The sequence below is a fragment of the Monodon monoceros genome, unplaced genomic scaffold (genome assembly GCF_005190385.1).
Source record: "Monodon monoceros isolate NGI ecotype Baffin Bay Population unplaced genomic scaffold, NGI_Narwhal_1 Super_Scaffold_2, whole genome shotgun sequence".
Classification (NCBI taxonomy): Eukaryota; Metazoa; Chordata; class Mammalia; order Artiodactyla; family Monodontidae; genus Monodon; species Monodon monoceros.
Window position 1 is genome coordinate 8201049 of NW_021703776.1, and position 18515 is coordinate 8219563.

An 18515-nucleotide genomic window follows, 5' to 3' on the forward strand; every position below is an offset into this window, starting at 1 on the left:
GCAGACAATAGATATGACCACTTTTAGAGATCTGTGAAAAGTACCATCCCCAGATCACAATCAATATTTTGTCTGAACTTTCAGCTACCTTAAAAGTCTACATTCCCAGAATATGATGACTCTTTGATTTGATTCAGAGCTTAGTTCAGCAGGGGTGGGGACCTACTCACAGGGCATTACTGTAACAATTATTTCTGGCAACACCTCAACCATCTAAAGGCATGATATAAGTTAGAGCAAACAAAAGCCTGGTGGGGAAAATTACTTTAATCCTGTATAACTAGATGACCATAGGGAACTTTTTGAAAGGTTACAATACACTCCTAGACACCTAGGCTATGTGCATGACCAAGAAAAACCTGGGTAAGCAGAAGTCACCAGTCACTCACCCCTGGCTGATCTTGAATCTCTACACCAGCAGCAAATGACAGCTAAGGCTGTCTTATGAAATCCTTCAAGTTTGAAGGCAGGCCTTGGCAAAGGGCAAAGTCATGCAGGCACAGCATTTAAGGAAATCTGACCAATCATAGTGGCTGTCCACTAAATTATATTGACCCTAGTGTTACCCCAGGAAGCTGATTTTCAAAATTTAAAAATAAGAAACTTAAATTAAAAAGATAGCAGAAAACTCAGTAGACCCACACTGCAGGGAATACAGAATCTGTTAATTAGTCCAGGAAGGTCACTAAACAAATAAGCAACAACAAGAACAAAAACAAAAACCTAAAAGCAGAAAAAAACAACAAATAATGAAGGAGTGGAGAAATCTGATGCTACAGTTTTTACAATATATTATATAAATGTCTAGTTTTTTAAAAATGTATGAGACATGCAAAGAAATAGGAAATTATTCCATACATGCAATAAAAAATAGAAGACAACAGAATGTGACCTCAAAACTACCTAAATTTTAGACTTAGTGTAAAAAGGCTTTAAATAAGCTGTTATAAATATGTTCAAAAACTAAAGGAAACTATTTTAAAGAATTAAAGAAAAGCATGACAATGATGTCTCACCAAGAGACATCACATAGAGAATGTCAATAAGGAAGTCAAAATTATAAAAAAGAATGAAATTCTAGAGCTGAAAAGTACAATATCTGGAATGAAAATTTCAATTCTGCTAAAAACCCTACAAGCAGAAAAAACAACAAAGAAAGAACCAGCAAAGTTGAAGATAGCTCAATATAGATTATCTAGTCTGAGGAGCAGGAAAAAAAAAGAGTGAAGAAAAATGAATAGTGCCTCAGAGACTTGTGGGACAACATCAAGCTTACCAACATATAAATAATGAGGAGTCCCAGAAGAAGAGGAGGGAGAGAATAGAGAAGGAAAATATTTAAAGAAATAATGGTCCAAAATTCCCAAATTTTATGAAAAATATGAATCTACATATACAATAAGCTCAACAAACTACAAGTAAAGTAAACTAAAAAAGATCTATACACCTATACATGCCACACCCAAATTGAAAAAAGTCAAAGACAAAGAGAGAACCTTGAAAGGACCAGGAGAGTGAGGATTTGTCATGTACAAGGGATCTCGGTAGGATGAACACCTGATTTCTCATGGAGAAACATGGAGGCCAGAAGAAAGTGAGATGATGTCTGCAAAATGTAAGAAAAAGACTGCCAATGAAGAATTTTATACACAGCTAAACTACCCTTTAAAAATGAAGAAATTAAGGCCTTTCCAGATGAACAAAAAATGAGAGAATGTGTTGTTCTCTCATCCTAAAGGAGTCCTTCAGGCTGAAATAAAAAGACCCTAAACAGTAACTCAATTATACACAGAGAAATAAAGAGCACTGGTTAAAAAAATAAATAAAAAAATTAAAAACTACAGAGGTATTATGAAACACAGTGTAAAATTACTTTTATTAATAACTCTTTTCTTCTGTTTTAAAAGATAACTGCATAAAGTCATAATTATATAAACTGTTGATAGGTTTATTAAGATGTCATTCATATGTCAATAATAATACAAACTCAAGAGATGAAACAGATGTATATTAGAGCAAAGCTTTTGTATACTATTAAATTTAAGTTACTACTAATTTAAACTACTAACCAAACTAGATTATTTCCAGTTGAGAATTTAATTGTAATCCAAATCAACCACTAGGAAAATAACTCAAGAAAAGTATTCAAAATTATCATAAAAGACAGGACTTCCCTCATGGCACAGTGGTTAAGAATCTGCCTGCCAATGCAGGGGGCACAGGTTTGGGCCCTGGTCCAGGAAGATCCCACATGCCACGGAGCAACTAAGCCTGTGAGCCACAACTACTGAGCCCGTGTGCCCCAACTACTGAAGCCCATGTACCTAGAGCCCGTGCTCCACAACAAAGAGAAGCCACCACAACAAAGAGTAGCCCCCACTCACTGCAACCAGAGAAAGCCCATGCACAAGCAAAAAAGACATAACACAGCCAAAAATAAAAATAAATAAATAATTTTAAAAATTATCATAAAGGAAACAGAAAGAAAATTTAAAAGGTGCACTAGAAAATATCTATTTAGCACAAAAGAAGGCAGGATTTGAGCAATAAAGGAAGAAAAAAGGCATAAGACATACAGAAAACAAATGGCAAATGGCAAAATTAAATCCTACCTTCAGTAATAATTCAATGTTAATAGATAAAACACCCTAGTCAAAATGCAGAGATTGCCAGAATGGATTTAAAAAATGATCCAACTGTATGCTGTTTAAGAGACACATTTTAGATTTAAAGACAAAAATGGGTTGAAAACAAAAGGATAAAAAAGATGTGCCATGCAAGCAATAATTGAAAGAAAGCTAGAGTAGCTATACAAATAGACTTCAAGACACAAATTTTTACTAGAAACAAAGAAGAGCATTTTTAGTGATAAAAGCATCAATCCATCAGAAGATATAACAATTATAAATATATATACACACCTAGAAACAGAGTCTCAAAATGCATGAAGTAAAAACTGACAAAAATGAAGGCAGAAAGAGATAATCCAACAATAGTTGGATTTCAATAATGGAGAGAACAACTAGTCAGAATAGCAACAAGAAAATGGAAGAGTTATCACCACTATAGACCCAACAGGCATATATGGAACACCCCACCCACGAACAGCAGATTATACATTCTTCTCAAGGGCACATGGAATATTCCCCAGGATAGAGGCCATGAAACAAGCCCTCAATAAATTTAAAAGAATTAAATCATACCAAGTATGTTTTCCAACCACAATGGAATTACATTAGAAATCAATAAAAGAAAGGAATGGGGGAAATTTAAAAATGTGTGGGAATTAAATAACTCACTCTTAAACAACCAATGGGTCAGAAAGAAATCACAAAGGAAATTAGAAAATACTTTGAGATGAATAAAAACAAAAATACCAAAACTTATGGCATACAGTGAAGAGAGTACTTAGAAGGAAATTTATACCGGATTTGTTTTTATTTTACATACATTGTATCTTGGTGCTTATTTACTTCTCAGGAAATTCAGAAATTAAATAAACTTTCAGTATTCTACTAGTGAGTAACATTCATTTTAAAAACTATTTGAAACTGTACTTACCTGACTCAGTTCTTATTCAGGATGAGAGTCAGAGGAAAATATCCTTCCTGTTATATTAAGAAAATTGAATCATACACTATATCCTTTGAGTATAATATGAGAAATTAAGGATAGTTTTCCAATTCCTAAATTTCAAAATTTATTAGTATTTATCTAGAATTTTAGACCACTATTAATGTTTCTATATTATATAATTTATATTTTCATAAAGCATTTTTAAAATTTGTTTTAACTTTAATACTTAACTTTTAATACTTAGTCTCAATTATTATATTTTCTGTGGTGTTGAATTTGCTATGCACTGCTTCACTCATTTTTTTAGGATCTCAACAAATCTTTCCTTATTTCGGGCTAATCCATCTTACTGCCTACTCTAATTTTTTTCTTGGATCTTACTGGGATCTTTAACTTGAAGAACTCAAACATTTCACCCAGTTTCTTTTATTTTAATGGAAACATCTCCTCTAATACTAAAATCTTTTCCCTGTTTTTAACAGAGAAAGTGGTGAGTTTCTCTGTTGGTTCATGCCTAGAGATGCAGTTCCGAGCTTAATATCAAGTAGGAGATGAAGAATTAGAGAGTGGTGGGAGGCACTGCCCAAGCCAGATGAACAAGAAGGTGGCACTGCCAACCTCCAGTTTGATGGGTCTTCTACTCCAGGTGGACTTTGACCTGACTTTTGGCTCGCCTTAGTACTCCAGCAGCACTGAGATGGTTTTGGAGAAATGATGGGAATGTCTCCACTGCTCCCATGCAGACTGCTCTGGTGCAGGTGGGAAACTATGTCAGTTTTCAGACCTACGCCACATGTTCTGTACTCAGCTGAAATCACTTGAGTGACCTTGAGTATGTACAAATCGCCCCCTAGTTTATATTTGGTAGGTTCCTTTTTGTCAAAATATTGAAAAAGCAAGTTTGGTGCTCATGCTAATGTCACCACTCTGTGTAGAAGGAAGGGGAAGCAGAGCCGGATGTAGGTGTTAAATCTACACTCAGTGAAAACGAAAGCTGCATATACATTCTGATGTGCTATTTCAAACTACACACACATGGCAACTGCATCTAATACTATTTATTGTCATGATAATTAGCAAGGTCTTAAGGATGTGAACTCTAAACCAATGGTCCCCAATACCCTGTTAGGAGCCAGGCAGCAAAGCAGGAGGTGAGCGTCAGGTGAGCGAGCAAAGCTTCACCTGCTGTTCCCCATCCCTCGCATTACCTCCTGAACCATCCCCCCCCACCCCCCACCCTGTCCATGGCAAAATTGTCTTCTATGAAACCAGTCCCAGGTGCCAAAAAGGTTGGGGACCGCTACTCTAAACACTTTACTTGTATTAACTCATGTGATCCCCATGGAAACTCTCTAACATGTATACTGTTATTATCTCCATTCCACAGAAAAAAAAACTGAGGTTAAGTAAGTTTCTTAAGGTCACACTGAGCCAACATCTAACTCCAGACAGTTTGGATCCAGAGTCCACATACTTAGCTGCTGACTGTTAATGAATCCATGACCACAGGAAGGATGCAAGTGAAGTTGTTGTTTGATTTGTTGTGTCCTCTTAACAGGCATGGAACTGCCTTATCTACCTGTGTTATTCAGTTATTTCCCCAAAGCCTAGAAAACTGCAAAACCAATAACTATGCCCCTCCTATTAGTGCAGGGCTATCACATCTCACCTCCTGCCTTTCTTCTCAAGGTAGGTGTTTGATCATCACAAGACAACTGAAGAAGCTGACAGAGTTTGAGTCATATAGTCTTTCTTGTAATCACCTCCAGTCCCAGTTCTCTTTACTGTCCCCAAAAACTGTTTCATAGGAATTATATATCTGAGAGAACAAGAAAAAGTGACTGAATACTGTTATTTTCTCAAATTGGTGTGGGACTTACGTGAACAGAAGATACTGATAGGATATCAGAGAGATGACAGTACATCTGAACCTAGGAGACCTGGCTAGAACACCAGCTGACGAGGAGAACCTCACTGAGTCACTGCTCTCCTCCAGATTTTCATGTTTAATTTCTAAAATCTGAGGGTTCAAATATGTGAACTGTGTCCCCTCTAGACACATCCTTTGGGGTCAGTGTGTGTAACACAAGGGAAGGCACTTTGTAATATTCTTGTTCATGTTTTGGTTTCCTCTATGTGAACCAGACAGATCCATATGAATAATAAACCTGAACACACTTTTTCCTAGTGTGTATGTCCCCATGTGCCTCCACGGCACCCATGGCCCAAAAGGCCCTCAGGCCATGCCTTTGTTTCTGGCCTGTCGCATAATCAAGCTCATTTTAAGTTGCCATTTGGGTATCACTACATATTTTCCCAAGTCTTTGAAGCCATGAGTTCATTTAGAGTTGCATCTCCAATTAAACTTTAAAAAGAGTCTACTGAGAAAGCGTCCATATATAACTGAGTTGAGCATTACTAGAAAGAGAATTCCAAGGACAGCTCAAGATGTAATGGGAAACAAATGTTTATGCTCCACACATGGGCTCAAATTAAAGGACATGTTTCTTTTTCCAAATCAATGGAAACCATATTTTGGCTTTAGGGATATAAAATGGCATTTTGCATACTTATTCAATTGGATAATTTCAAACACTTCTGATAGGAGAAGGGAATCTGTAATAGAAACTCCAGTTTCAGCTATACATTATGACATTAAATGAAAGAACAACTATTTTTAAATTATATTTTAAGGAAAACATAACTAGTTTAAATAATAATAAAAGGGTTAAGGAAATAGGCTCTGTTGTCCCAGAATCTCTGGGTTTCATGCTGAGCTTGTAAATGAAGGTGTGGGCCCATGACTCAAGTCCTCCAGGCCCCACTGCCCACAGAGCAAGAACAAGATTGCCCTAAATGTTCCATGGATATGTTGTAAGGACCACATGGATAATATTTAAGGGCATGCATTATGATTTTCCTGTATATTGCACTGGGAACTACAGTATGAGTTTCTTGTCTAGGCTGTGCGAAGACAGGGTGCCTGACCTTGAGAGGCCATGACCCCTCACTCTATACCAATTTCCTCACCCGGGAATGAGGATAATGGCCTAAACCATCCTTAAGGACACTTCCCACTTTAAAGTGCCATCCAAGGCAAAAGTCACTTCATCTTACTTTAAGATGAGAATATTTATTAGTTCATATCACGATGGCTAATTTTATGAGTCAACTTGACTGGGCTAAGGGATGCCCAGATAGCTGTTTAAATATTACTTCTGGATGTGTCTATGAGGGTGTTTCTCAAAGGGATCAGCATTTGAATTGGTAGACCTAGTAATGCAGACGGCTCTCCCCAGCGTGGGTGGGTATCATCCAATCCTCTGAGGGACTGAACAGAACGGAAAGGCAGAGGAAGGTTGAGTTCACTCTCTGTCCGAATGGATGAGCTGGGACATCGTTCTCCTGCCCTCCTCAGCACTCCTGGTTATCTGCCTTCAGATCTGGACTGGAATCTATTCACTTTCAGGCTTTCAAACTACATCACTGGCTTTCCTGGGTCTCCAGCTTGCAAAGGGCAGATCATGGCACTTCTCAGCCTCCATAATTAATTATAGGAACCAATTGCTCATAATCTCTCTCTCTCTCTCTCTCTCTCTTTCACCATCACAAAAAAGAAAAATTCCAACCATGTTGAGCTTTGTGATAACAAACCAAAATGTGCCGGTACTAGGGAAAGGGTGGAACTGTTCCTCCACAAAACCTTGAATAAGCTGGGAAACTTCTCACCAGCCACACCCCCAGGAACAAATTCCTACAAACCATAAATACCCTACATGCATAAGCATGGAGTGCCAGCTCTTTCTCACCTGTTCTGCTGGCCTTGTCCTCCCCACCACTCCTGTCCCCTGTCTTCCTTCTGCTTCTCATAGTCACCTCAGGCCCCTCTGGCTCTGAGGGTGTTGCACGAGACCTTACACTGCTGACGTAACCTCAGAGCCACAATCTGCTCTCCACCATCTTGTCCTAAAATCCACAACCAATAGTGAGAGACCTCCTGCCTTTCCCTGACCTGTATGATTCACAGGCTCATGGCTCACCTTGCCAGGCCTCCCCACCAGGGAGGACGTCACCTTCATCCATCTAGAAAGCAGCAGCAGTGGTGGGCCTTATGGCCAGCACCCCAACATCCATGCCACCTCGGCTCTGGGGTAGGCCTTTGTTTATCCCAAGCCAGTGGGCAACCCATCTCTGAAATACTTGTTCAAGGTTGGAGAGCCCTTTGACTCCCAAAGACATGCAACAGAGACTTGCTGGGGGCTTCCAGGAAGCTGCTTTGCTCTCCCACTTAGCGTGAATCAGCTTTAGAATGAAATTAACACAATGATTAATAGACCAGAGAGTTGGAAAGAATCTTGTCTGAATAGACCAACTCAACAACTACTTGCTAAGCTCCTACTATGTCCGAAACACTGGTCTAGGTGCATGGAACACATAAGTGAGCAAAACAGAAGATCCAAAACTGCATGGAACTTATACTCCTGAAATAAAAGAGATATAATGCCTGTAACCAGTAAAAGATTGACTCGGTAATCATAAACCTCCTAACAAAGAGAATCCCAGAACCAGATGGTCTCACTGCCGACTTCTACTAAACATTTCAAGAAGAATTAATGCCAATTCCCCTGAAACTTCTACCAAAAATTGAAAAAGAAGGAATACTTCCAAACTAATTTTATGAGGCCAGCATTACCCTAATACCAAAGCCAAACAAAGATACTACCAGAAAAGAAGACTACAGACCAATATCCCTTATGAATATTGATGCAAAAACCCTCAACAAAATACTAGCCAACTGAATTCAAAAGCATATTAAAAGAATTATATGCCATGACCAAATGGGCTTTATTCCTGGAAAGCAAGGATGGTTCAACATATTAGAATCAATCAGTGTAATGCACAACTTTAACAGAATGAAGGGGATGCATGATCATCTCAAGGGATACAGAGAAAGCATTTGACAAAATTCAACATCATTTCATGACAAAAACACTCAAACTAGGAAGAGAAGGCCACATATATTATATATGTTTTACCACAAAAAGAGACAATAAAAATAAGTTTAATAAACAAATAAATGTTTATAGATAGGATACTAGAGGCTGGTGTGTGCCATTGACACTACGGGATAGTTCCACAGTGTTCAACATTAAAAACATAGTTTTTAACAGGCGGATCACAAAACATGCCAACAATTTTAATTTTAAAGTGTATTACAGTCAAACCTGGATATCTAGGAAAAAAGAAACATTTTTCTTTAAAATAATCCAGACAGGCATGAGTTAGTTGAGTGACTACATGTTATGAAACATGGTAGAGCCTCCAGGACTGAGATGTGTAAAGTGAGATGAGTGGGCATACTGATGGTTGACCACATCTGACCGTGATCTCATTACATCTTAGTTACCCAACACATATTCTGAGATTTTAGTGAGAACCCTCCCTGTCCCAAACTTTGAGACCTCTGATAGGAACTGAATTTGTAAAACTAATTCTCAAGAAACACAGTTTGTAAAATGCCTTGAATTTATCTAGTGGGCTAGTCAATGGTGGGAAAACCATGTATTACAAAAGAAATAAGTGAGTATGTGTGAACAGCAATGCTTACATGCAAGGAATGGGGGCCTTGGCAAGAATTCAAGGTAGCTCTTTGGCTCCTTCTTCCTGACTCCTTCCTGAATCTCAGGAGTTGCCTCACAGATTGCTTTTGGTCCAAGGGGTTGACTCGCCCCCTCCTGTGCCACAGAGGTAAGCCTCCCTATTTGGCTTCATGTGGCCACACAGAGATACAAAGATGGAGAAGCTGAATTATCTTCTCTGTTTCTCCAGTTTAGTGATTAAAAAACATGCTGGAAAGGCACAATTCTGGCTTTAGAAGTCCTCATGGGTGGGACTCCTGGAGGGTAGGACTCTTTTCATTACGTCTCTCCTAAGATGGTAGCACCATGCTTGGCACACATTGCTGAGCACCTAAAACAAAAAAAAGAACCTGGTATCAAGATGTCGATATAAATACCCTGAATTTCTTCTGCCATAAACAATTTTCACATTTTGGAAATTTTTTGGAAAAATTATAGGCTGTGGAAATTCTTGTTCAAAAATAAAATTATATTAAGTTCCTTAAAGAACTATTAAGGGCCCTTTACAACTTTACAGTTACAACTGCTTCACTTATTTAGGAATAAATTGAGTCCAGCTTGATGTTAGAAAATGCTAAATATTAAAAACTCTGTATTCTACTAAAAAATGGAGAAATAGATTCCACAAATATAGTTACATAATTTGTGGCAAAGATGCCACTCAGAAGCCATGGGGGAAAGAGTTGGCTCTTCCACACATGGCGCTGGATCCATTGGAGAACCTGTGGGAAAACACAGTGACCCCACCTGACACCAGACACCAAATCCACTCAGGATGGACTGTATGTGCAAATATCAAAGGCAAAACTGTAAAACTCATTGGAGACAACATAGACAGCTATTTTCTTGATGTTGGAGTAGGAAAAGATTTCTTACTCAAGACAAAAAAAGCACTAACTTAAAGGAAATTTTTATTAGATTGGATATTATTAAATTGGGAATTTAATATTTAATATTCATCAGAAGAAACAATGAAGAAAGTGAATGGGTGATCCACCTAAGAGACAGAGGGAAGATGTTTCCAAGGCATCTATCTGACCTTTACTGAGAACCCTTAAAGGATTCCTACAAATTAGTAAGGAGACAGACAATCCAATTAAAAAAGGAAAAAACTTGAACAGACATTTCACAAAAGAGCCCAAACAGTCAATAAGCATGTAAGACAGTGCTTAATATCATTAGCCATCAGGAAAATGCAAATGAAAACTGAAATGGAATGGTGAAAATGAAAAAGAGAAGAAAAAGAAAGAAAGAAAACTGGTAATGCCAGATAACATCTGGTGCTTATGAGGATGTGGAAAGTCATGAATTGCTGGTCAGAGTAGAAACTGGTACAACTACTGTGGAAAAGTGAAAGCATCTACTAAAGCTGAACATGTAGATGATTTAAGACCCGGCAATTCCACTATTAGGCATCTACGGGAACCATTAGACATATACAAAAATGCTTTATTCTTAGTAGCCATAGCCGGAAAGAGCTCTCATGCCCATCAACAGATGTAAATTATGCTATATTCATCCAATAGAATATTCTAAAGGGAAAATAAATAAACTACTACTACAGCCAACAACACAGTAACTCTCATAGACACAATGTTGGGTGAAAGAAGCCATAAACAGAAGAGGACATGCGATATATTCCCATTCATATGGAAACCGTAGCAGACAGAGCTAACCCACAGAGCTAGAAGTCAGAATAGCGATTATCCCGGGGGGAACTGACTGGGTAGGGGCAGAAAGAAGCTCTCCATGACTGGTATGCAAGGATACAAACTATGTCTGTAAAACTATGTCAAATTTTTTTAACCAGGAAATATAAAGTGGTATGCTTTTATTGTTTCTACTTCCTTTTTGTCATGATTTGTCTAATTTGGCTGAACTCCATCAGGTTTATTACATATATTTTCTTCAACTGTGTCATTTTCTACATTAAGATATGTACACTTAAGAATCCATGTATGGTAAATTTCAATACGTTAAGGAAAAAATTATTCTGTTCTGGATTATATGGTCTGTTATGAGAAAGAAAGTTTTGTAACCAAAGAGCAGATCAATGGGAAAGAGAGAAACCAGACAATGTTCTCCCTAGAGATGACCCAGAACTGGCACACCTCCCGCCGCTGCAGCCCTGCCCTCACTCTCCAAGGTCTCTCTTCCCTGCCTTCTACTGCCAAGCATCCCAACGACGCTTTCACTGAGCATAGAGGCTTCGAGGAGACCTTATAAAAGAAACAAAAGTCGGCGGTAGGAGCTGATGCTATCGCTTTGCCCAGAGTAGGTCATCTCCCTATGTGGAGTGCTACCTGATGCTCCAGGGGCACTAATTCACAGCAGCAGGATGGTGCCCTGCCCAGACCACACACAGGACACCCATAGGACATGGGGGACATCACCAGGATGACCAGCGGTGACGAGATGACCAGATGCTCAGGGACACTTCATGAGGACATATGTGGGTTTCAATTTTCCTCTGTGAATGAGGATACACAGGACAGGGTGATGGCTGAACACCTGGGGATGAGCTGCCCCTCACCGAGTTCGGACAGCACCAGCCCCACCAGAAGCACTGCCCCAGTGCCCAAGCTGAGAGCCACGGGAACCTGTGGGGAAGAATACTGCTGGCCAGTCTTGGGTTTCTGTCACTTTGCATTTCCTACATCTTACTGGGAATTAGAGTAGGGTCAGTTCCGCCCACTCCTCACTGCCTTTCTCTCATTCAGTGTTAAAAGATAAACTGAGACGCCTTAAAACTTCCAAGCGTTTATCTGAGCATGCATCCATTCCAATCAGGCAGCACCAAACCAAAGGTGGTTAGGGGCCTCCCCCAACAGGAGCTGGGGAGAAGTTTTACAGAAAAGACGAGGAAGCAAAGCAAGGAGATTATTTGACTGGTGATGGCTTATTCAGTTGCCTTATTTGGGACAGCCTAGTTGGTTGTGTGTGACCAGCTGTCCATTCTCCAAGAGTCGATGCATGGCTCTGGCTTAAGTTTCAGTTGCTTGCGTAGGTACCAAGGCATCAGAACGGCCGCCCCATCTAGTGGCTCCTCCCTTAATTACTGCAAGAGCCCCGGCCCTAGGCACACTGCCCAACACTCCTAGCTCTTGCTGCCAGGAGGCGGCTCTCCTTCACGTTCTCCCATCAACACAAGAGAACCTGCTTTTGTTCCCTCCCAAACCGGTTTCCCTTCTGACCTAGAAAATGGCGCCCACCTCACATTCAACACCTTGGAAACACTGCATGGCTAAGGCACCTCCTTCTGATTTGCAACAATCAAGAATAACGACCCCAGCGATTCTTTAACATCATGGTCATTTTTAATTACTAGCATTTCTCGCTGTGTGTCAGGCAGTGTGGGAAATGCTTCTTGAATTGTCTCATTTAAGTTTCTGGACATTCCTGCTGGTAGACAGCGTCCTCATTCCCATGTCAGTGCGAGTCTCACCGCTCCTTCGACCGCATCAGGCAATACTCATTTCTTCACTCTTTGACTCTGTTCTCCTCCTTCTTCTAGAAAGGGGCTCAGGCTTACTGAAAATAGATGCCGGGCCAGGAACACAGAGGGGCTGGGGAAGCCGGGGCAGAGTCGTCTGGGAGCCAGGCGGCAGGAAAGCGCAGTCTGCCTTGGCTTGGATGCACGGAGGAGTTCCTGGGGGTCCTGAGAGGGGACACTGGCTGGAAAGCTGGGAGCTCTGAGTATTTTACCAAAACATAGGAACCCAAGAGAAGCTGAGTTATAGAACAGGGACCTGGGTGAGGTTGCAAGCAACAAAGAGGACCCAACTCCACTCATTCCTCTGTGTCAGGAGCAGGTTGACCCTGCAGTGGGTGCTGAGCAGCTGCAGCCTGGGAGAGGGAAGCAGGCAGAGGGCCGCACGCTGGCCAAGGGCTTTCCACTCTCAGGCAGGCCCCACCCACCTCCTTTCTTTCTCCATCCCAACCCTGCCGCTACTCAGGGGCTGCTGCTGAAAGCCTTTTCCCAGCCCTACAGACTTCACTGTCCCCCCGCTGCCCAGAAATAAGACATCTTCTGCCGCCCAGAAGTAAGACACCTTTTTTGTTTTTAGAACTAGGATAATTTAAAAATGGGACCACTTTCTGGTTCCTTAAAGACTCATTCCGTGTGCACCCACACACTTGCACATATACATACACGTGCACATACACATATGCACACATATCCATGCACGTGTGCATATGCATGTGCACATGCACACGAGTGCTCATATGCATGTGTGTCTGCGCACGCGTGTGTGTGCATGTGTGCGCACGTGCATATACACATGTGTACACTGACATGTGCATATATTTGTGTGTGTCTATATGTGCCCTTTAAGAAGTAATAACAACAGAGGTGCCATTTATTGGGCTACAACTACATGCCAGGTGCCAGGTGACACCATCTATGCACATCCTCACTAACTCCTTATAACCTTATTATTTCCTCCCCATTTTATGAGGAAAAGAGATTCTGGGAGGAACGCCCTCGCTCAAGGTCAGGTAGCCAGAAACATCCATAACGAGCTCGGGTGGGCATCGTGCTTCTCTCTGAGGCTCGGCCGCTTCTCAGGGAGCTGGCCTCAGCCTTCTTCAGGACCTGACTCAGCTCCAGGCCCTGGAGGAAGGGACAAAAGCCCTCTGTGGATGTACAGGAAGAGAAAGGCAGAAGGAGGAAGGACGGGTGGAGATGGATCTGGGGGCACCGGGTGAGCTGCTTCAGAGGGACGGCCGGGGGTCTCTCTGAGGGGTGGAGGCAACAGGCTGATGCTATTAGCTCACTCTTCCTTACTGGGCTGCTCTTGTTTACACATTTTGAACCCCTGTATGAAGGTGCTACCATCCAGTCCCTAACAAGAAAGGAGCAACGCCATCTATTCATCCAAGAAGCACTACCGAGCCCCTGGCTGACAGCCCTGCAAACATGATTCTAAAGAATAAAAGTGAAATGCTCTAGTTCAAGCCATAACAGTGATGCGACCCCTGCCGCCCTCTGCTCTTTCTTAGTCTGGGGTCTGACCTGCCTTCAGACACGTGCCAGGCTGGCCGGCGCTCACTCATCAGACAGAGAGGGGCAGCTCCAGGTCCCCGCGTCTGCCCTCAGCTCCACGGTCTTTAAAGTCTGTTCATTTCCATGAGCACTTTTCCCTTTTCGTTTTAGTTACCCTGGCGATTTCAGATGTTGTGCTATATATCACTGTATGGAAATGTCATCTCTCATGAAGCTGGAGACTGAAGCGGCAGAGACATGCCAAGGTCAAGTTGGAGCTATTGCTCTGGCGTCTGCAGACGTGGATGATGGAGGAGCCATGGACCTAATGTTGCATTGCTTCCTGAAAGAGCTGCAGGGCGGTGCCTGGACAGGCAGCTGTGCAGACATCCTCAGGTGCCACATGCCCTCAATGTGGAAGCCAGTCCTGGGCGTGATGCTGGTGCTTGAGGATGAATTATGGAGCCCAAGCTTCAGGGATGCAGACGCCGAAGAACGAAGCCTCGAGAATATTTTCTTGGCATGGGCTCCGGCAGCTTGAAACAGGCTTTGTTACAGAAGAAATTTCCGAAGAAAATAAAGTATAATCAACTAGATGGTTGAAGTCTCTCCAGTGGAAAATGGTGGCGGTTTGGGCTCCAGCTGACAAAGCCAGTATAAAATATGGCTGCTATTTATAGCAAGTAGAACCCTATCACACCAGGATGGTGATCTTTTTATTTCCTCTGTTCACCAAGGAAAACTAGGGATTATCCAGTACTACTGAAAAATCACCCTGAGGCTACATGTCAACTGGTTTTGTAGTCAATTAAACACCTCAGGTACCAAAAGGATCAGCTGAGCTCTTAAATTGTGTATGTGTGTGCCCATACGAGGCACGATGCCCACCAATCAAAGAGCTAACATTATCTGCCCAAGGTAATATGGGAAACAGAAGTTTACTGACTGCGGGTACAGCACTGATGGAGTACACTGGTGGCACGCGACAACTCAAGTGTGGTATCTTTGGTCTTCGAACAGGTTGATGGCCGGCGGTGAAGCAGCCGTCCAGGAGCAAAGCAGAAATGTCAAACTGCAAGCTTTGGACAGCAACACTAACTTTTCGTCTTCTCTTTCCTCACTCAGCCCCACGCAGCTGCATTCAGAGACTCTGCAAACTATAAACACTTGGTATTTATTTCATAACCAGGTAAAATCTTATTTTTCAGTGCAGGTTGTATCCATTCATTTATTCACTCATTCCATCATCCTTTATGGAAAACTTTGCTCTGAGCCAAGGACCCTACTAGACGCTAAGGGAAGAAGTGGACAAGGCGTGGGTGCTTACTCGGATTCAACAAAGGTTTTATAAAGAAAACCATAATGTTATATCTATGCATATATACACGTGTGTGTATGCGCAGATATACCCAGTGTATATCTATGTTTATATCTGAATGTCCATGGGTATATCTGTGCGCGCACACACACATTCACACACACAAACTCATACATACCCCAAACTGCGAATTGAAAGAAATCCTACTCTTGCTTCGCACTTTGGGGTCAACCCCTCCCTTGCCAAAACCCCTCATGGGTTCCCGCTCCGCTGATGGAGCTCTTGGGTGGAGAAATCTGAGATTGGCGTCCACAGCTTCCTCACTGAGAACAGTCTTCTGCTCAGCAAAGCACATCTTACAAGATCTCTGGTTGACGTTGTGTTTGAACAGTAATGATCTGTTCAAGAATGGAAAACTGAATGCAGTGTCTCCACAGGAAGTCTTCTGTTTTATACTCTGAAAGGGAGTTCTCAGTTTAGTAGAGATGCATCAAATAACTAGTGGTGTGAAGGTTTCATTAATTGAACGTGGTTGTAGCACAGGCTTATGAGACTTGAAAACAATTTATGAAAATCTGCTAGAACATTTCTTTCATTATTGTCAAACGTATGGTTATAATAAAGTAATTGAGTAATTTTAACAACCATATGATTTTTTAAATTACGTATTCTAAAAGCACTGGGAAATGGCTTTTCAAGTGTTTTTCAAAAGATAGAAATTATAAAACAAAATCTTCCATATTGCTGAAGTAGCAAAGTTAAAGTGGAAAACAAACAGAAGCACTATTTCGCACCCACATCCCACTGGGGATCGCAAGAGTCTGAGGCGGAGAGTCAAACCCCACTCCGTTGCTCTGTAGCAATGGACCTGCAGCAAGTGACTCACTTCTTTCAGCCTCTGTGTGCTCAGCTGTGGAAGCAAGACGGTTCTAGCTCCTGGCTCAAAGGTTGTTGCTAGGATTACAAATAGGAGGGAAAGGGGTCATCAGAGTGGGCACCACAGGCATATGGTAAGTTTCAGTAAGCAGCAGGTATCATGATGGTGGACGGCAAGCATTTGCAGGCTCCCTGAAAGGGATCAGCTGTAGAGAAACAGGAATTTCCGAAAAAGACTCACAGATGGCAGCTGTAGTGAAAGTTGCAGTCCTGCGACATCGTTCAGGGTGGAGACCTATCCTGTGCGTCCACCTGAACTTACCAACCAGGCTTGATTCCTCCGTAAGAAACAGTGAATTCATAGTGTTCATGATTCTTTCATTTTGCAAGCCCAGTGAGGTTTCACATGCTACTACATTTTCCTTACAAATCCAATGCTAAAATTACTTGCAGATTTGGATAATCTGTTTCCAGAATTATAGCCATCGAACCAATAAAAATTGTGCACACCCTCTATCACAGTTCTTGTCTTCATTTGGTGGGTTTTCCCTGGAATGCCAGAGTCATATCAATACCAGAGTTTCTTTGCATCTAGAACTGCCTCTTTTTACAGTGGTCAGGAAATACCTTGGCGAAATCAGAGGACTAGGAAATCCAAGATAGCCTTGTTCTACCCTCCAAAAGCTACTCATCCCCCGTGGCAGACACTCAAACGTACCAGACAATTTGTCTGACAAGGCGTGTGAGCTGCGAGACACGGGCACCACGCAGAGCCAAGAGCTCATGAATTGACCCAAACGTTTTATAAATGCAGAGCAACATCTTCCACTTATGAAATAATTCACAACTCATCAAGAGCTTTCACAACCTCCTAGTGGAAACACCAATAATAATAAACATTCTGTTTTCTCATAGCCCTTGAGACTGACAAAACCTCCACACACTCTATCTCATGCCATCTTCAAAAAGTTGGAAATAAGTGGACATCATCCTCTCTGGTTTTCGAAAAAGAAAATGAATACACAGAGACGTGAAGTAATCATGCCTGCGGCCTCGAAGGAGGAAACAGAGAAGCCCAGGTCTGTGTTCTAAACACCGTTGTTTTTCCTCGATATCACACCACCCTTCTTAAACTTTTCCCTGTTGATCTCCAAGGGTGGGCATTAGAGGTACCCGCCAGAGTACTGATTTCCAGATAATATTCTGATGGGGGTAGGGAACATTACGGAGAAGGGCAGAGTTTGACCCATCAGTGAACCACGTGGCAGGACTAACTTGTCCACCAGAGCCCCCCAGAAGGACCCTCCTCCTGCGGGCGGAGACGGACCTAGCCCCAGCCTCAGACAGCTCAGCCTGCCGCACTTGGTGGCCTTACTCTGCAGTGAGTCTGTATGTCTGCTCTTATGTGCCACGGCTGGCCTACCCAATCCCCTGCCCAACACGCGTCTGCCAGTGGTCTTCACTTACGTTTGACCAGTTGTAGGTTGCTCAGGCCGTGTATACGGTCGTCATCCTTTTCTCCTTATTTTTCTTCCTTCACATCCCAGATCCCATCCATCAGCAATCCCGACATGTCTACGTCCAAAATATAACTCAGAAACAGCCTTCTGCACTGTCCCCGAAAATCCAAACCACCCGCATCACTGGCCCGACCCAACCAGCCCCCAACCCCTGCTTCCATGCTAAGGACCACTCTCCACAAAACACCAGAGCCACCTTGCAAGCGGCTTCCACTTCAATCAACAAAACCCAAACCCTGTACCACTCAAGGCCCACCTCCCTCCCAGGTCTCCCCTGCCCCACTCCCCACTTGCACTTCTTTCTACCCCAGGGTTTCTCAAAATGTGAGCCCAGACCAGCAACATCAACGGTCGCCAAGGAACTTAATTGGAAACGCAGATTCCCGGGCCCGGCGCTCTGAGCTGGGGCCCAGCCCCTGATGTTTTCACCAGACCCCCAGGGGATGCTGAGACAGCTGAAGAGTGAGAGCAGTGCTCTAGGCCACCAGTGATTCTGCGATTCCCGCCTCGGGCCTTTGGCATCACTGCTCCCTCTACTTACGTGTTCTTCCCACCAGTTCGGCACATGTCTGATGCCTTCTCATGAGTCGCTCTGAGAA